Source organism: Triturus cristatus, chromosome 3_2 (assembly GCF_964204655.1).
Source record: "Triturus cristatus chromosome 3_2, aTriCri1.1, whole genome shotgun sequence".
Classification (NCBI taxonomy): Eukaryota; Metazoa; Chordata; class Amphibia; order Caudata; family Salamandridae; genus Triturus; species Triturus cristatus.
Genome location: NC_140584.1, coordinates 1,042,153,823 through 1,042,172,868, shown reverse-complemented (window position 1 = coordinate 1,042,172,868; position 19,046 = coordinate 1,042,153,823). Strand labels below are relative to the sequence as shown.

The following is a 19,046-nucleotide window of genomic DNA, read 5'->3' as shown; positions in this document are numbered from 1 at the left end:
TAATTAGTGGTTTCCTTTATTTGGTATTATGAGAATACATTTTCAATAACTTATCTTCCACACCTGTGTCAGATTTAGGGTCAGTGTCATACTAGGCTTAGTGAATGTGTCTGCGGTAAACAAAAATGCCTCTTCCGTAATGTAAATTAGCAGACCTCAACTGAATGGCAGTGGTTGCAACTTGCACTTTACTGCGCTGACCAACTAGATTGATTTAGATGGCGCAATTACATAGTGAAATACATTCTTCTCAACTACACGTTGTCTAGCTTGACATCCAGTAACGTAATGCACTGCAGCAAACGTGCGGGTGAATGCTATTAATTTAGCACTCACCAAATAGCAGTAAAGACCACTCTATGGTATTAAGAGAGTAAAGCAGATTATGTCAGTCAGGATGACAAGATAAAATTATGGATGTATTCGGAGTAATAACTTATAGTGCAAACAAATTCATGGTTCAAGCATGCATAGCCATTCAAATTTGCGAGTAAATCTTCAAGGAGCAGTGGCAATCAGGAAGATTGCTGTCTGTGAAATAAAGTTCATGTCACACTGGTTTAAAAGGCTTATGATAAGGTGGGATAGAACATTATTGAGGACCCATGTCATGGAATTTATTTTAACAGGGTTAGCAGTGACGGCTTGGGTGAAGTTGTAATAGGCAGTCACATGGCTTTTGATAATCTTGCTGTAAGTGGAAAAAGATTTTTCCCAAGTAGGCACAGATGGATGCCAAATGGGTCTTGCAGATATGTACTGGAATTTCTGATTCTATTTGGTGCCTTGTAAAGGAATAACACTGCACATGGAGAACATTTTCTCCAGGATGCATTTGGGACTAGCACCGATGGTCAGAGATGACCGATTTATAGAGATTAGCTATTGAGAACAACCAAAAGGACCAAGGAGTTTGTGCATTTGGATATTCCCATTTTGTAGTACCAGAAAACTTTTTAAGTCTCGCGCCTGCGTTGCAGTGCGGAGCTCTGCTCGCGCAGCGAGAGATCTCTTGTACGGGGTTTGAAAATTGACCTAGGAATCGCACACGTACGTGCGTGTGCTTTTCCTTTTGGCCCACGCTATTGGCCTTTTCGTGCGTCTTTTTATGAAAGACAGCACGCAATTGGCCAAAGGTGGATGCATTGCTCCGCCCATGGCCTGTTGGTGTCTATTACGCGCACCGGCCGTCATGTGGTTTCAATTATCGTGCCCAGACACGGGCGCAATAATTGAAACATGTCTCGCTGTGGCGCGCGCACCACTCGCGGGATTGTTCTTTTTTGGATCCATTTCACAGGGAAGCAACTAAATGAAAGAAGGAAAGAGGTGGGCATATATATTTTTAATTTCTAGTTCATATTATGTGACGGGACAATTTGATATTCGTCAACGCGCACTCAACTCTACTGTATTAAAAACAGGCTGTATATGTTCTTCGTTAAAAATGTCTGTTTTGTGGCAAACAACGTTTTTTGTTGTTTTTTTGGGTATGATCTCGTTAGTAGGCGCTTGGAGAACGCCGCATTCCGCCGCTTGTGAGCACATATAAACACTATCGCTAGTGCACATACGACATATGCATATATCTTACATGGAGCCTGGCAGCCCCAGGCTGCTTCCAGGGATCGCTGAAGGATGGCGCTGTGCTGTCTCCGGCTGCCCTGGCACGGGCTGGAGCGGCTGTGCTGCAACGGGCTGCCCTGGCATTGGCTGGCGCAGTGCTGCCCCGGCACGGGCTGGTGATGTGCTGCCCCGGGCTGCCCTGGCACAGGCTGGTGCTGTGCTACACCAGGCTGTGGCAGCTCCAGAGGGCCCTTTGAAATCTCGCAGGACGAGTTCCTTGGAGTGCGGGTGCGTTCTTTGGCGGTGTTTGAAAGGGAGGTTTTTGGCGTGTACTGGGGGCCCCTGCTGGGGCGGGCAACGCCCACAGGAAGTAACACCGAAATCTCATGGACTTGGCTTCAGTGAAGGGGGCATTCTTGCGCGAGGGCTGTGGTGCCAACCAAGGTCAGTGATTGGCTATGTGTCTGTGTGCGCAGTGGTGCCAGACGAGACCACCCCTGCCTGTGCTTGGACACACACTGCGGGGCCCCATGCTGTGGTGCCAGCAGAGATCACCCGTGCCCGGACACACACTGCTTGGCCCCATGCTGTGATGCCAGCTTAGACCCTCTAACCCTGCCCATACTTGGGCACACACTGAGGTACCTCAGTCTGTGGTGCCAGCCGAGACCACTAACCCTGCCCGTGCCTGGCACACACTGAGGGATCTCAGACAGTCTGTGGTGCCAGCAGGGCTCACTCACTGACACTGTGCCCCTGCTCAGGCACCGACTGCGGGACCTCAGTCTGTGGCATCTGTAGAAACAGCTAAAAATGTGCGACAAAACTCAAACTTTCCCAGGCTGTGGCACCAACAGGGGAGGCAGATCCTCACCATGTTTTCGCACAAGCTTCGTGCCCTCGTGCTGTGGTGCCAGTAGAGAGCCCCGTGCCCCTGTGTCAGGGCACACAGGGGAAGAGCTGTTTTTTCTCATAGTGCGGGCATGAGCAAAAGGACAGTAACTATCCCTGGCCCCCATCATGCTGTGGTGTCACCAGGGGTAGATTAAATTCTGTTTGGGTATATGCAGCAGCTGGTCATGCGGAGGGACAGTACTCTCAGCATGGATACAGGCTGCAGCTCCTCATGCTGTGTTACCAGTGGATGGACAGTACTCTCTCAGCATGGGCACAGACTGCAGCTCCTCGTGCTGTGGTGCCACCAGGGGGACAACAAACTCTCAGCATGGGCACAGACTGCAGCTCCTCATGCTGTTGTGCCAGGAGAGGTAGAGTAATCTCTCCTCTTTGGCACAGAGTAAGGCTTCTCATGCTGTAGTATCAGTGCTTTAAGTGTAAATATAGATGAGGCATTCACTATCCACAGTGCCTGTTTGCTCTTTAGAAGTGCCAGTACTCTCCAGTTAAATGTATTGCACCAGGGCTGAGAAGTGCAGGTACTCTCTCCTTCAAGTCAAAAAATTAAGTTTGTTGCCGCTTATGCATGTATTTGGCATGCTAATGACATTTACTGTGACGTCTATATTTCAAATATATCTAATATTTCTTAAGGAGCGCCCAAAAGTATCTTAACGGGTGAAACACGCAGTGTTGTGGGGTGATCGTGCAAGATTGTGTTACATTGTATAGCATTACTACCAAGGAACAGGCATTCAAGCGCTTCCTCGCTGGCAACATATTTAGTAGCTTAAACAATGCGCGCTGGCTTTCAATCTTCTCCCTTCCCTTCCATCTAACATACTATTTACATCTCTAGCGCTCAGAAGCGGTCAGTCCATGGAGTATTAGCGCTATACTGATAATACATGTGAATGCAGCCTTCAGGTCTCGAGACCGAATCATGGAAGTGTCACTTCAGGGTTCTTTTTTTCTGAGATCGTTAACGAAAGGGCGACTGAGTTGGTGCGGTGTGCTATAACACATTTTTAATAGTCCTTTAAATAAAATGATGTATCTATGCATTCGATTATTATGTAAAGCGCCATCATCCCTTCCTTCCAGACACTTGCAAGCGCTTGAACGTCCTCTATCAATAATTACCTAAACTCAGTCCTGAAAGTTAGTCGGTTAGACACTCTGCGACCTCGCAGCCTCTAAAGAGGCTACATAATTTTTTTAAATTTGTTCTATTGTTTGAATATATTTTTATCGCAGTTGTGACGTACGAGGTAAAACGGGACAATTTGATATTCTCTTCCAGGGGATCCTCATCAATAGTCATAAGCACTGAATATTCCCGCCCATGTGCGGGGACCCCGGAAATAATAAAATTATATATGTAAAAAGCATACATATATACAGCTCTGTATATGTATAAACATATATCATTTTTTCCAAGCAAATGCAGCTCCCATAAAAGGCTAGGCAATGTAAATATACACATTCAATAACACACATATATATATATATATATATATATAAGGTATAACAATACACCTAAATCTCTTTTTTTTTTTTTTTTTTTTTAATGAGGTAAACACTCATGAGAAAGCAAAAAATAAAGAGAACAAACTGTGGAAAAACACAGATGTACAACACATTGCCAGCCTGCAGGCTGCATTGCAATATAATACCATAGAGACTAAAAAGCCCTGTACAGGTAAAAACTGGCACCGTGCCTTTAAGGCAGCCCTGACTTCCATATCCCATCATGCCTCAGGGGTGACAGTTAGGTCAGTTGTTCTTTCCGGCTCCTTCAGTCAGGACCCTGGAATTCAGCTCTCTTCTTTTTTGACTCTTTAGTCAAGAATTATTACTACTTTAAGATTTATTGGACTTCTTCTTAGAACCTCTTTGAGGAAGTCTGTATCCTGTGTTTTTCTGACTGACTTTTTTGCTATTTTGTCAGAAAAATGCCTTCTTTATTTGTTCCATGTCCATCTTGTGGAAAAAAGAAGGCGGCTTCAAACACACATGAGGTGTGTATTATCTGTCTGCCGGACTCTCACTCTCCAGCAACTTGCCATCATTGTGAAGACCTTTCCAAAAGGACTTTGAAGGAGAGGGAGAGGATTAGGCTGTATGGCCTAGCAGAACGGTCGACGTCGAAGCAGTTGGTCCCTGTTTGCTCCCCATCGACGTCGGGCTCGGCGTCGAAGACTCCAGCGGCGGGATCGTCGCTGAGAGGTGAGGAGTCAAGGGGAAGTCATGCTGCAAAGAGAAAATCGTCGTCGACTTTAGATTCAGCGTCGAAGCGTGCGTTCGACGTCGACGGCGTCTAAGAGCTCGGCGTCGAGGACTCGGCGCCATAGTTAAACGTCGAAAAAGCATCTGTCGACGTCAAGAGAAGATCGATCGACGTCTGCACAGAGATATCGTTCGTCGTCGAAAGAAAGACATCGTTCGACGTCGAGGTCGGCGAGACATCATTCGACGTCGCAAGAAGTACGTAGACGATCTCCACAGTCGACGTCGAGACCAAGATCGCCGTCAAGATCAAGATCGCCGACACTCTCGGAGACGCCACCCTCTCGGGTATCTCCGGTAGATGATATTTCTACGTTTCAAGAAGTGTTGTGTAGAGGAGCTACAAAATTAAATATCCCTATGCCGGTTCAGGAGACCACGTCATCCATAATTTTTGAAACTCTTCATGAACGCACAGTGTCACGCCCTTTATTGCCGTTAGTCCCCGGTTTGCTACAGCCGGTAATGGATATCTTTCTCACACCAGCAACCACCAAAACGGCGCCGGCGAGAATTCTAAAAAAGTACCGTCCAGCTCCGGAGGATCTTCTATTCCTTAAATCGGATCCTCCACCGGACTCTGTCATCACCGCCGCTGCCAGGAAGACGCATGCAGTAGCGGGATCTTCAACGGTCATCTCCTACACATTTCGATCCGCCCCCACAAGCGGCTGCCGTGCAGGCCGGACTTGTTATCCAAGATGCAGGGGAAGATTTACCATCCCAGCCTTCCCTCGCTGAGCTTAACAGCATGGCTCCTGAAGTCCTCCAGTATGGCCATCTGAACCTCCCTCAAGAGTGTATGTCCATACTGAAGGAAGCCAGGAGGCCTTCGACAAGACACTCCTACTTCTGTAAGTGGAAAAGATTTTATATATGGTGTGCTCAGCATCATTATGATCCCACTAAATGCCAGGAGGATGTAATTTTGCCCTATCTTCTACATTTAGCAAGGGCAGGGTTGAAATTTTCATCCATAAAGGTTCACTTAGCAGCCATAACAGCATACAGGCGTTCGCCTTCACAGCAGTCATTTTTTAAAGTGCAGGTAGTGAAGGATTTCTTGCAAGGACTCAAGAAAGTCTATCCCCCTGTTAGACCTCCCTCTCCTTCCTGGGAGCTAAACTTGGTTCTGTCAAAGCTCATGGGTTCGCCTTTTGAACCTATTCATAAGGCTACCCTACAGCACCTCACATGGAAGACAGCATTTTTAATAGCCATCACTTCAGCACGGAGGGTCAGTGAGATACAGGCCCTTTGTTCTAAAGAACCCTACACAATTTTTCATCTAAATAGGGTGGTGATGAGAACTCATCCTTCGTTCCTACCCAAGGTGGTATCGGAGTTTCATGTAAACCAAGCCATCTCCTTACCAACCTTTTTTCCCAACCCCTCCTCTCCGGCAGAGAGGGCGTTGCATTCTCTAGATGTCAAAAGGGTCCTAAAATTCTACCTAGATAGGACTAAGAATGTCAGGAAATCTGATCAATTGTTTGTGAACTATGGGGTTGTCCGTATGGGCTTTGCTGCATCCAAACGTTCCATTGCTAGGTGGATTGTTTCAAGTATTACATTGGCCTACCAACTGGCTCAGAAACCATTGGGGGCGCGCCCTAAAGCGCATTCGACAAGAGGAAAAGCGGCTACCGCGGCTTTTCTCAATAATGTCCCACTCTCCGAGATCTGCAAGGCAGCTACTTGGAGATCTGTCCACACTTTTACCAGGCATTATTGTCTGGATTCGGACACCAGAGCAGACACTCAAGTAGGACAAGCCTCCTTGAGGAATCTGTTCCATGCATAATCATTTTCATGATTCTCTTTCTCCATGGGTGATACAACCTTAGTTTCATTTGCCTGCAGGTGGAAGGGGAGCTTGCTACTCTATTCAGTGCTTATGACTATTGATGAGGATCCCCTGGAAGAGAAGGGTAAGTTACTTACCTGTAATCCTAGTTCTCTTCCAGGGGTATCCTCATCAAAGTCATAAGCAACCCACCCACCTCCCCAGGCAAATGAGAAGAAGTGTATTATTCATTATGGAAAGGATATATCTTTGTGTTTAGGACTACGGTCCCGCAAAGAACAACTGACCTAACTGTCACCCCTGAGGCATGATGGGATATGGAAGTCAGGGCTGCCTTAAAGGCACGGTGCCAGTTTTTACCTGTACAGGGCTTTTTAGTCTCTATGGTATTATATTGCAATGCAGCCTGCAGGCTGGCAATGTGTTGTACATCTGTGTTTTTCCACAGTTTGTTCTCTTTATTTTTTGCTTTCTCATGAGTGTTTACCTCATTAAAAAAAAAAAAAAAAAGAGATTTAGGTGTATTGTTATACCTTTATATATATATATATATATATATATATGTGTTATTGGATGTGTATATTTACATTGCCTAGCCTTTTATGGGAGCTGCATTTGCTTGGAAAAAATGATATATGTTTATACATATACAGAGCTGTATATATGTATGCTTTTTACATATATAATTTTATTATTTCCGGGGTCCCCGCACATGGGCGGGAATATTCATCCACAGCCTTCACAGCAGTCATTTTTTAAAGTGCAGGTAGTGAAGGATTTCTTGCAAGGACTCAAGAAAGTCTATCCCCCTGTTAGACCTCCCTCTCCTTCCTGGGAGCTAAACTTGGTTCTGTCAAAGCTCATGGGTTCGCCTTTTGAACCTATTCATAAGGCTACCCTACAGCACCTCACATGGAAGACAGCATTTTTAATAGCCATCACTTCAGCACGGAGGGTCAGTGAGATACAGGCCCTTTGTTCTAAAGAACCCTACACAATTTTTCATCTAAATAGGGTGGTGATGAGAACTCATCCTTCGTTCCTACCCAAGGTGGTATCGGAGTTTCATGTAAACCAAGCCATCTCCTTACCAACCTTTTTTCCCAACCCCTCCTCTCCGGCAGAGAGGGCGTTGCATTCTCTAGATGTCAAAAGGGTCCTAAAATTCTACCTAGATAGGACTAAGAATGTCAGGAAATCTGATCAATTGTTTGTGAACTATGGGGTTGTCCGTATGGGCTTTGCTGCATCCAAACGTTCCATTGCTAGGTGGATTGTTTCAAGTATTACATTGGCCTACCAACTGGCTCAGAAACCATTGGGGGCGCGCCCTAAAGCGCATTCGACAAGAGGAAAAGCGGCTACCGCGGCTTTTCTCAATAATGTCCCACTCTCCGAGATCTGCAAGGCAGCTACTTGGAGATCTGTCCACACTTTTACCAGGCATTATTGTCTGGATTCGGACACCAGAGCAGACACTCAAGTAGGACAAGCCTCCTTGAGGAATCTGTTCCATGCATAATCATTTTCATGATTCTCTTTCTCCATGGGTGATACAACCTTAGTTTCATTTGCCTGCAGGTGGAAGGGGAGCTTGCTACTCTATTCAGTGCTTATGACTATTGATGAGGATCCCCTGGAAGAGAAGCGTAAGTTACTTACCTGTAATCCTAGTTCTCTTCCAGGGGTATCCTCATCAAAGTCATAAGCAACCCACCCACCTCCCCAGGCAAATGAGAAGAAGTGTATTATTCATTATGGAAAGGATATATCTTTGTGTTTAGGACTACGGTCCCGCAAAGAACAACTGACCTAACTGTCACCCCTGAGGCATGATGGGATATGGAAGTCAGGGCTGCCTTAAAGGCACGGTGCCAGTTTTTACCTGTACAGGGCTTTTTAGTCTCTATGGTATTATATTGCAATGCAGCCTGCAGGCTGGCAATGTGTTGTACATCTGTGTTTTTCCACAGTTTGTTCTCTTTATTTTTTGCTTTCTCATGAGTGTTTACCTCATTAAAAAAAAAAAAAAAAGAGATTTAGGTGTATTGTTATACCTTTATATATATATATATATATATATATATATGTGTTATTGGATGTGTATATTTACATTGCCTAGCCTTTTATGGGAGCTGCATTTGCTTGGAAAAAATGATATATGTTTATACATATACAGAGCTGTATATATGTATGCTTTTTACATATATAATTTTATTATTTCCGGGGTCCCCGCACATGGGCGGGAATATTCTGTAGCTTGGTCACCACCTTGGGAATTAGTGGGAGAGGCGGAAAAGCGTACACAAATGTCATTGACCAATTGATCAAAAGGGCATTCCCTAGGGATCCTGGTCGATGGTATCTTGAGGCGAAGCCTCGGCATTTTGTGTTTTGCTCGTCCGCGAAGAGGTCCACTTGCGGGCGCCCCCATTCCTCGAAGATGTCTTCATGGGCGTTCTCTAGATGTCAAAAGGGTCCTAAAATTCTACCTAGATAGGACTAAGAATGTCAGGAAATCTGATCAATTGTTTGTGAACTATGGGGTTGTCCGTATGGGCTTTGCTGCATCCAAACGTTCCATTGCTAGGTGGATTGTTTCAAGTATTACATTGGCCTACCAACTGGCTCAGAAACCATTGGGGGCGCGCCCTAAAGCGCATTCGACAAGAGGAAAAGCGGCTACCGCGGCTTTTCTCAATAATGTCCCACTCTCCGAGATCTGCAAGGCAGCTACTTGGAGATCTGTCCACACTTTTACCAGGCATTATTGTCTGGATTCGGACACCAGAGCAGACACTCAAGTAGGACAAGCCTCCTTGAGGAATCTGTTCCATGCATAATCATTTTCATGATTCTCTTTCTCCATGGGTGATACAACCTTAGTTTCATTTGCCTGCAGGTGGAAGGGGAGCTTGCTACCTCATCAAAGTCATAAGCAACCCACCCACCTCCCCAGGCAAATGAGAAGAAGTGTATTATTCATTATGGAAAGGATATATCTTTGTGTTTAGGACTACGGTCCCGCAAAGAACAACTGACCTAACTGTCACCCCTGAGGCATGATGGGATATGGAAGTCAGGGCTGCCTTAAAGGCACGGTGCCAGTTTTTACCTGTACAGGGCTTTTTAGTCTCTATGGTATTATATTGCAATGCAGCCTGCAGGCTGGCAATGTGTTGTACATCTGTGTTTTTCCACAGTTTGTTCTCTTTATTTTTTGCTTTCTCATGAGTGTTTACCTCATTAAAAAAAAAAAAAAAAGAGATTTAGGTGTATTGTTATACCTTTATATATATATATATATATATATATATGTGTTATTGGATGTGTATATTTACATTGCCTAGCCTTTTATGGGAGCTGCATTTGCTTGGAAAAAATGATATATGTTTATACATATACAGAGCTGTATATATGTATGCTTTTTACATATATAATTTTATTATTTCCGGGGTCCCCGCACATGGGCGGGAATATTCATCCACAGCCTTCACAGCAGTCATTTTTTAAAGTGCAGGTAGTGAAGGATTTCTTGCAAGGACTCAAGAAAGTCTATCCCCCTGTTAGACCTCCCTCTCCTTCCTGGGAGCTAAACTTGGTTCTGTCAAAGCTCATGGGTTCGCCTTTTGAACCTATTCATAAGGCTACCCTACAGCACCTCACATGGAAGACAGCATTTTTAATAGCCATCACTTCAGCACGGAGGGTCAGTGAGATACAGGCCCTTTGTTCTAAAGAACCCTACACAATTTTTCATCTAAATAGGGTGGTGATGAGAACTCATCCTTCGTTCCTACCCAAGGTGGTATCGGAGTTTCATGTAAACCAAGCCATCTCCTTACCAACCTTTTTTCCCAACCCCTCCTCTCCGGCAGAGAGGGCGTTGCATTCTCTAGATGTCAAAAGGGTCCTAAAATTCTACCTAGATAGGACTAAGAATGTCAGGAAATCTGATCAATTGTTTGTGAACTATGGGGTTGTCCGTATGGGCTTTGCTGCATCCAAACGTTCCATTGCTAGGTGGATTGTTTCAAGTATTACATTGGCCTACCAACTGGCTCAGAAACCATTGGGGGCGCGCCCTAAAGCGCATTCGACAAGAGGAAAAGCGGCTACCGCGGCTTTTCTCAATAATGTCCCACTCTCCGAGATCTGCAAGGCAGCTACTTGGAGATCTGTCCACACTTTTACCAGGCATTATTGTCTGGATTCGGACACCAGAGCAGACACTCAAGTAGGACAAGCCTCCTTGAGGAATCTGTTCCATGCATAATCATTTTCATGATTCTCTTTCTCCATGGGTGATACAACCTTAGTTTCATTTGCCTGCAGGTGGAAGGGGAGCTTGCTACTCTATTCAGTGCTTATGACTATTGATGAGGATCCCCTGGAAGAGAAGGGTAAGTTACTTACCTGTAATCCTAGTTCTCTTCCAGGGGTATCCTCATCAAAGTCATAAGCAACCCACCCACCTCCCCAGGCAAATGAGAAGAAGTGTATTATTCATTATGGAAAGGATATATCTTTGTGTTTAGGACTACGGTCCCGCAAAGAACAACTGACCTAACTGTCACCCCTGAGGCATGATGGGATATGGAAGTCAGGGCTGCCTTAAAGGCACGGTGCCAGTTTTTACCTGTACAGGGCTTTTTAGTCTCTATGGTATTATATTGCAATGCAGCCTGCAGGCTGGCAATGTGTTGTACATCTGTGTTTTTCCACAGTTTGTTCTCTTTATTTTTTGCTTTCTCATGAGTGTTTACCTCATTAAAAAAAAAAAAAAAGAGATTTAGGTGTATTGTTATACCTTTATATATATATATATATATATATATATATATATATATATGTGTTATTGGATGTGTATATTTACATTGCCTAGCCTTTTATGGGAGCTGCATTTGCTTGGAAAAAATGATATATGTTTATACATATACAGAGCTGTATATATGTATGCTTTTTACATATATAATTTTATTATTTCCGGGGTCCCCGCACATGGGCGGGAATATTCTGTAGCTTGGTCACCACCTTGGGAATTAGTGGGAGAGGCGGAAAAGCGTACACAAATGTCATTGACCAATTGATCAAAAGGGCATTCCCTAGGGATCCTGGTCGATGGTATCTTGAGGCGAAGCCTCGGCATTTTGTGTTTTGCTCGTCCGCGAAGAGGTCCACTTGCGGGCGCCCCCATTCCTCGAAGATGTCTTCATGGGCGTTCTCTAGATGTCAAAAGGGTCCTAAAATTCTACCTAGATAGGACTAAGAATGTCAGGAAATCTGATCAATTGTTTGTGAACTATGGGGTTGTCCGTATGGGCTTTGCTGCATCCAAACGTTCCATTGCTAGGTGGATTGTTTCAAGTATTACATTGGCCTACCAACTGGCTCAGAAACCATTGGGGGCGCGCCCTAAAGCGCATTCGACAAGAGGAAAAGCGGCTACCGCGGCTTTTCTCAATAATGTCCCACTCTCCGAGATCTGCAAGGCAGCTACTTGGAGATCTGTCCACACTTTTACCAGGCATTATTGTCTGGATTCGGACACCAGAGCAGACACTCAAGTAGGACAAGCCTCCTTGAGGAATCTGTTCCATGCATAATCATTTTCATGATTCTCTTTCTCCATGGGTGATACAACCTTAGTTTCATTTGCCTGCAGGTGGAAGGGGAGCTTGCTACTCTATTCAGTGCTTATGACTATTGATGAGGATCCCCTGGAAGAGAAGGGTAAGTTACTTACCTGTAATCCTAGTTCTCTTCCAGGGGTATCCTCATCAAAGTCATAAGCAACCCACCCACCTCCCCAGGCAAATGAGAAGAAGTGTATTATTCATTATGGAAAGGATATATCTTTGTGTTTAGGACTACGGTCCCGCAAAGAACAACTGACCTAACTGTCACCCCTGAGGCATGATGGGATATGGAAGTCAGGGCTGCCTTAAAGGCACGGTGCCAGTTTTTACCTGTACAGGGCTTTTTAGTCTCTATGGTATTATATTGCAATGCAGCCTGCAGGCTGGCAATGTGTTGTACATCTGTGTTTTTCCACAGTTTGTTCTCTTTATTTTTTGCTTTCTCATGAGTGTTTACCTCATTAAAAAAAAAAAAAAAAGAGATTTAGGTGTATTGTTATACCTTTATATATATATATATATATATATGTGTGTTATTGGATGTGTATATTTACATTGCCTAGCCTTTTATGGGAGCTGCATTTGCTTGGAAAAAATGATATATGTTTATACATATACAGAGCTGTATATATGTATGCTTTTTACATATATAATTTTATTATTTCCGGGGTCCCCGCACATGGGCGGGAATATTCATCCACAGCCTTCACAGCAGTCATTTTTTAAAGTGCAGGTAGTGAAGGATTTCTTGCAAGGACTCAAGAAAGTCTATCCCCCTGTTAGACCTCCCTCTCCTTCCTGGGAGCTAAACTTGGTTCTGTCAAAGCTCATGGGTTCGCCTTTTGAACCTATTCATAAGGCTACCCTACAGCACCTCACATGGAAGACAGCATTTTTAATAGCCATCACTTCAGCACGGAGGGTCAGTGAGATACAGGCCCTTTGTTCTAAAGAACCCTACACAATTTTTCATCTAAATAGGGTGGTGATGAGAACTCATCCTTCGTTCCTACCCAAGGTGGTATCGGAGTTTCAAGTAAACCAAGCCATCTCCTTACCAACCTTTTTTCCCAACCCCTCCTCTCCGGCAGAGAGGGCGTTGCATTCTCTAGATGTCAAAAGGGTCCTAAAATTCTACCTAGATAGGACTAAGAATGTCAGGAAATCTGATCAATTGTTTGTGAACTATGGGGTTGTCCGTATGGGCTTTGCTGCATCCAAACGTTCCATTGCTAGGTGGATTGTTTCAAGTATTACATTGGCCTACCAACTGGCTCAGAAACCATTGGGGGCGCGCCCTAAAGCGCATTCGACAAGAGGAAAAGCGGCTACCGCGGCTTTTCTCAATAATGTCCCACTCTCCGAGATCTGCAAGGCAGCTACTTGGAGATCTGTCCACACTTTTACCAGGCATTATTGTCTGGATTCGGACACCAGAGCAGACACTCAAGTAGGACAAGCCTCCTTGAGGAATCTGTTCCATGCATAATCATTTTCATGATTCTCTTTCTCCATGGGTGATACAACCTTAGTTTCATTTGCCTGCAGGTGGAAGGGGAGCTTGCTACTCTATTCAGTGCTTATGACTATTGATGAGGATCCCCTGGAAGAGAAGGGTAAGTTACTTACCTGTAATCCTAGTTCTCTTCCAGGGGTATCCTCATCAAAGTCATAAGCAACCCACCCACCTCCCCAGGCAAATGAGAAGAAGTGTATTATTCATTATGGAAAGGATATATCTTTGTGTTTAGGACTACGGTCCCGCAAAGAACAACTGACCTAACTGTCACCCCTGAGGCATGATGGGATATGGAAGTCAGGGCTGCCTTAAAGGCACGGTGCCAGTTTTTACCTGTACAGGGCTTTTTAGTCTCTATGGTATTATATTGCAATGCAGCCTGCAGGCTGGCAATGTGTTGTACATCTGTGTTTTTCCACAGTTTGTTCTCTTTATTTTTTGCTTTCTCATGAGTGTTTACCTCATTAAAAAAAAAAAAAAAGAGATTTAGGTGTATTGTTATACCTTTATATATATATATATATATATATATATATATATATATATATGTGTTATTGGATGTGTATATTTACATTGCCTAGCCTTTTATGGGAGCTGCATTTGCTTGGAAAAAATGATATATGTTTATACATATACAGAGCTGTATATATGTATGCTTTTTACATATATAATTTTATTATTTCCGGGGTCCCCGCACATGGGCGGGAATATTCTGTAGCTTGGTCACCACCTTGGGAATTAGTGGGAGAGGCGGAAAAACGTACACAAATGTCATTGACCAATTGATCAAAAGGGCATTCCCTAGGGATCCTGGTCGATGGTATCTTGAGGCGAAGCCTCGGCATTTTGTGTTTTGCTCGTCCGCGAAGAGGTCCACTTGCGGGCGCCCCCATTCCTCGAAGATGTCTTCATGGGCGTTCTCTAGATGTCAAAAGGGTCCTAAAATTCTACCTAGATAGGACTAAGAATGTCAGGAAATCTGATCAATTGTTTGTGAACTATGGGGTTGTCCGTATGGGCTTTGCTGCATCCAAACGTTCCATTGCTAGGTGGATTGTTTCAAGTATTACATTGGCCTACCAACTGGCTCAGAAACCATTGGGGGCGCGCCCTAAAGCGCATTCGACAAGAGGAAAAGCGGCTACCGCGGCTTTTCTCAATAATGTCCCACTCTCCGAGATCTGCAAGGCAGCTACTTGGAGATCTGTCCACACTTTTACCAGGCATTATTGTCTGGATTCGGACACCAGAGCAGACACTCAAGTAGGACAAGCCTCCTTGAGGAATCTGTTCCATGCATAATCATTTTCATGATTCTCTTTCTCCATGGGTGATACAACCTTAGTTTCATTTGCCTGCAGGTGGAAGGGGAGCTTGCTACCTCATCAAAGTCATAAGCAACCCACCCACCTCCCCAGGCAAATGAGAAGAAGTGTATTATTCATTATGGAAAGGATATATCTTTGTGTTTAGGACTACGGTCCCGCAAAGAACAACTGACCTAACTGTCACCCCTGAGGCATGATGGGATATGGAAGTCAGGGCTGCCTTAAAGGCACGGTGCCAGTTTTTACCTGTACAGGGCTTTTTAGTCTCTATGGTATTATATTGCAATGCAGCGGTGGACAGCATCGAAGGAAGCGGCTTCTCATTGCTTCCCCGGAGCTTTGTTTCCAGCATTAGACTGCCTGTTGTTACCTCGTCCCCTGGATGGCTTGCGGGACTGGTATTGTTGTCTCTTTTGACCTTGCTGGTCCTGGTTCTTTTGCCAATGAGGGGTTTGAACCCTCTGTTGGTAACTGCGCCTGTCATTTCCCTTGCGGCGTCGAAACTCTTTTCTCTTTTCAAGCCCGACAGCTTTCATGGTCTCCAGCTCTGCTTTCATACGGGCCATTTCTTCGTCTGCATGGGACCCAAGATGGACATGGAACAAATAAAGAAGGCATTTTTCTGACAAAATAGCAAAAAAGTCAGTCAGAAAAACACAGGATACAGACTTCCTCAAAGAGGTTCTAAGAAGAAGTCCAACGCGCACTCAACACTACAGTATTAAAAACAGGCTGTATATGTTCTTTGTTAAAAAGGTGTCTGTTTTGTGGCAAACAACGTTTTTTGTTGTTGTTTTTTTGGTTATGATCTTGTTAGTAGGCAATATATAAAAGATTTTAGTTCTATAGTACTAAAAATGGTCCAAACACCCGTACTGAGAGCGCTGATACTATTATGAGAGCGCTGATACTATTATGATCGGGTTTTTTATGTTTCGTTAAGACTTACATCGGGTCTGCTTCGTGTAAAGTGCAAGTGTTTTTAATAAGTTAAAGTGAGCTTAATATATCACGTAAGATGGGGGAGGGTCACAAAACGGGTTCAGGGGTCCTTCGACCTCAGACACACTGCTCTGTTAGACTTCGGGAGGGGTATCTGACAGGGGGGCTGGGGTGTACGGGTGAGAGGTCGGGCCCCATATTTACCATCTCGCAGACGTGCTTGGTTAGTACAGCCTCAGAGGTTTTCTGACCATCTGCTCGCACATCAGGCGGGGTAATGTACACAGCTTGGAAATTATGTGTAATCAGGACGCGCGCTTAGACTCAGACTTTCATCCTCCTGGGGTCGATGCAAGTGACTAGCATTTGAGGCGGATGAGACTTACGCGCCTGTTTTAAATGCAGGCAGGTCGTTTCCTATCGAACTGGGAAAAACTGTATATTGACTATGTTTGCAAGTTCAGAATTCTTCACCTGAGGAAATAAAAGCGTATGTACGTACGCAGATGTGCGTGTAAGAAGAATCTCTAATATACGGACAAACACATAACTATCTCCAAACCTTATGTACTGGTACTGGATGTATAGTTAGTTTACTAACTGTCAGTTGTGGCTCCAATACAAGCGAACAATGATCCCGGCTAACCCACTTGACCAAACTGTGTGATCCTTGAAAATCGCGGTCGCAGTTGCTTGCAATTGTAATAAAATAACTCTGCGACTTGCTTCGAGTAAGACAATTCATTGTAAGAGCCACAGAGCTCAGTGGTTCGCATTTAATTGCGTTTTAGTAGGACAGAAGTCTAGCACACAGAATGAAAGAAACAACAGTATGCAAGCTGTGTGTGTTTTTTAAATGAACTCAGCAAAACATCCGAATACGCAAAGTGTATGTTTCTTTACAGCAAGCTGACTCGCTGTAACATTGGCGCGCATTTACATACACTCATGCTAGTAGCTCGGCCTGAAACAAATATAGCGCATTCGTTATTAATTGAAGATGTGGCATAAGGCTTGCTGACTTTGGCAATGGTGGGAGCAGGTTCGAGTCTGACATTGGCTCAACATCCCGTGATTCTGGGCAAATCACTTAATCTCCCCATGCCTACCAAAAATGAACGTGTCCTTGTGTAACGTTACTGGTGCTCATGTGAAGCCAGGGCTTTACGTGGGGCGGGTCTGGCCGGTGCTCAGCACCGGCTGTTCTAAAAAGTAGGTGCTGAGAGGGGTCCCTATCGGGCTGTCAATTTTTGCCCTGACCCTCCATGAACAGATACATCTTAACTCTGCGGCAGTGCCACTGCTCACTGCCTTTAAGATAACTTCTAAGAGACTGGTTATAGTTCTTTCACAGTCTCATAATTTGAAAATGGAAGCATTTTCAATATTCTGTATGCAACGAAGCCATAAATGCTGCTTATTTATCTCATGCAGCTAACAACCATTGGCAAAGCCAATAGTCCTGGCTTCTTGAGGGTGTAATGTTACTTGCTGTAGTATATATCTGTATGCAAGGATAGAAATAGCAAAATGCCCGACGGGCGGCACACTATGATAAGCACAGATGTTTTGCGTGGGTATGTTTAAGCCACGCTCTTAATTACATCGGCCACGCCCCAGAGACCCTACACAGTTTTTTCATCCCACTTAAAGCACTGTGTAAAGCTCTCCAATACTTTCGGGTCGAGTTCCCGCTATATAAAACTGCAAAAAAAAAAAAGAAAATTGTGCATATACACTGCTTGCTGACAACGCATGGCTTCTAAGTGCTGTAGAAGCAGATGCCGCATCTGAGATGCGGCTATTTACACAAATCATTTGGACGGTGGAAGTGAAAGGTTGAGCCAGCCGCGGCAGAGCCTGAGGCCTGTACTATAAGAGCACAGCACTGCAGCATGTGCACAAACCCTCTGAAGGTCCTTACTCCATGTCAGTATGTTAGTATGGGGGCTAAAAAAAAAAAGCATTTGCAATGCAATAGGTCTTGCATTACTGAATGTTTGAGCTATTGGTGTTGCATTATTATTAGCAATGCCAAAGGCTCAAGCTTTAATAATGCGAGACCTATTGCATTGCAAATGCTTGTTCAATTGGGAGTTAACCTTATTTTTCCCACCAAAGGGAAACCAGGGACTATTCTGGTCCTTCTGTTTTAATTCAAAATCTTATTAGCGGCGCAAAGAAAGTAAGTGATTTCTTAAGTCATATCGCAAGTTCATACAAAAATATTCCAATGACTCATGTACTAAAATTCTTTATTGATGGTTTCTGTATCACATGTGTAATATAGGATAGTCGGTAGACACACAGGGTAAATAGCACCAATCACTGTATTGCTATCTTCTTCTGCTTTAAACCTGGAACCTTTAGCCATGCAGCAGTGTCAATGAGGTCCCTGAGCATCAGTATTTGTTCCCCTGCCTCCTAGCAAAGATTGGTATACGCTAATATTACTCTTGGGCATAAGTAGGGAAGTGTGGCAATCAAATTCTGAGACAACAGTTAAACAAGAATGCACTGGAATTAACTTGACCACTTGATTTGAATAGTTTCTTCCAGTATCTTTCGACATTAGGCCTCCTTGTCTATACACAGAGATAAAGCCCTCCAAGGATGCTGAAATCATCACAATGCCCTTGGTGTGACAGATAATAAAGACAATTATAGATTTTTCCGGAGCCCTATTTGTTCACCAACTCTGGGATGGAGCCAGGATTTTAAGCTCATTGGCCTGAACCAAAAAATATCTTACAGCAGGATAAATGTCCTCAGTTCCAAGATAATTTGAGTCCCAGTGCATATCCGGAATAGCCAAGTTTGGTTTCTTGTGACGAGGAATGTGGATTGGCTAGCCTAACTGACCCACAAACACAATAACATCTTTGTGTACCAAGAACAAGAACGTGTGTGATGTCAGAGCTGGGCTAATATGCTAATATTTCACTAGCAGCAGATAGTTTCAGATGATATGCAGTGTGCAGACTATGCGCAAACCAAGATGAATAAGTTACTTACCTTCTGTAACGCCTTTTCTGGTAGACTTATCGCAGATTTCTTAC

The 19,046-nt window shown here is 44.2% G+C and overlaps 1 protein-coding gene across 3 annotated transcripts in view; it reads right to left on the bottom strand.

Annotated features, from left to right (window-relative positions):
* MTMR4 (myotubularin related protein 4) overlaps positions 1–19,046 on the bottom strand; it is a 651,646-nt gene that overhangs the window by 87,014 nt on the left and 545,586 nt on the right. The window lies entirely within an intron of this gene.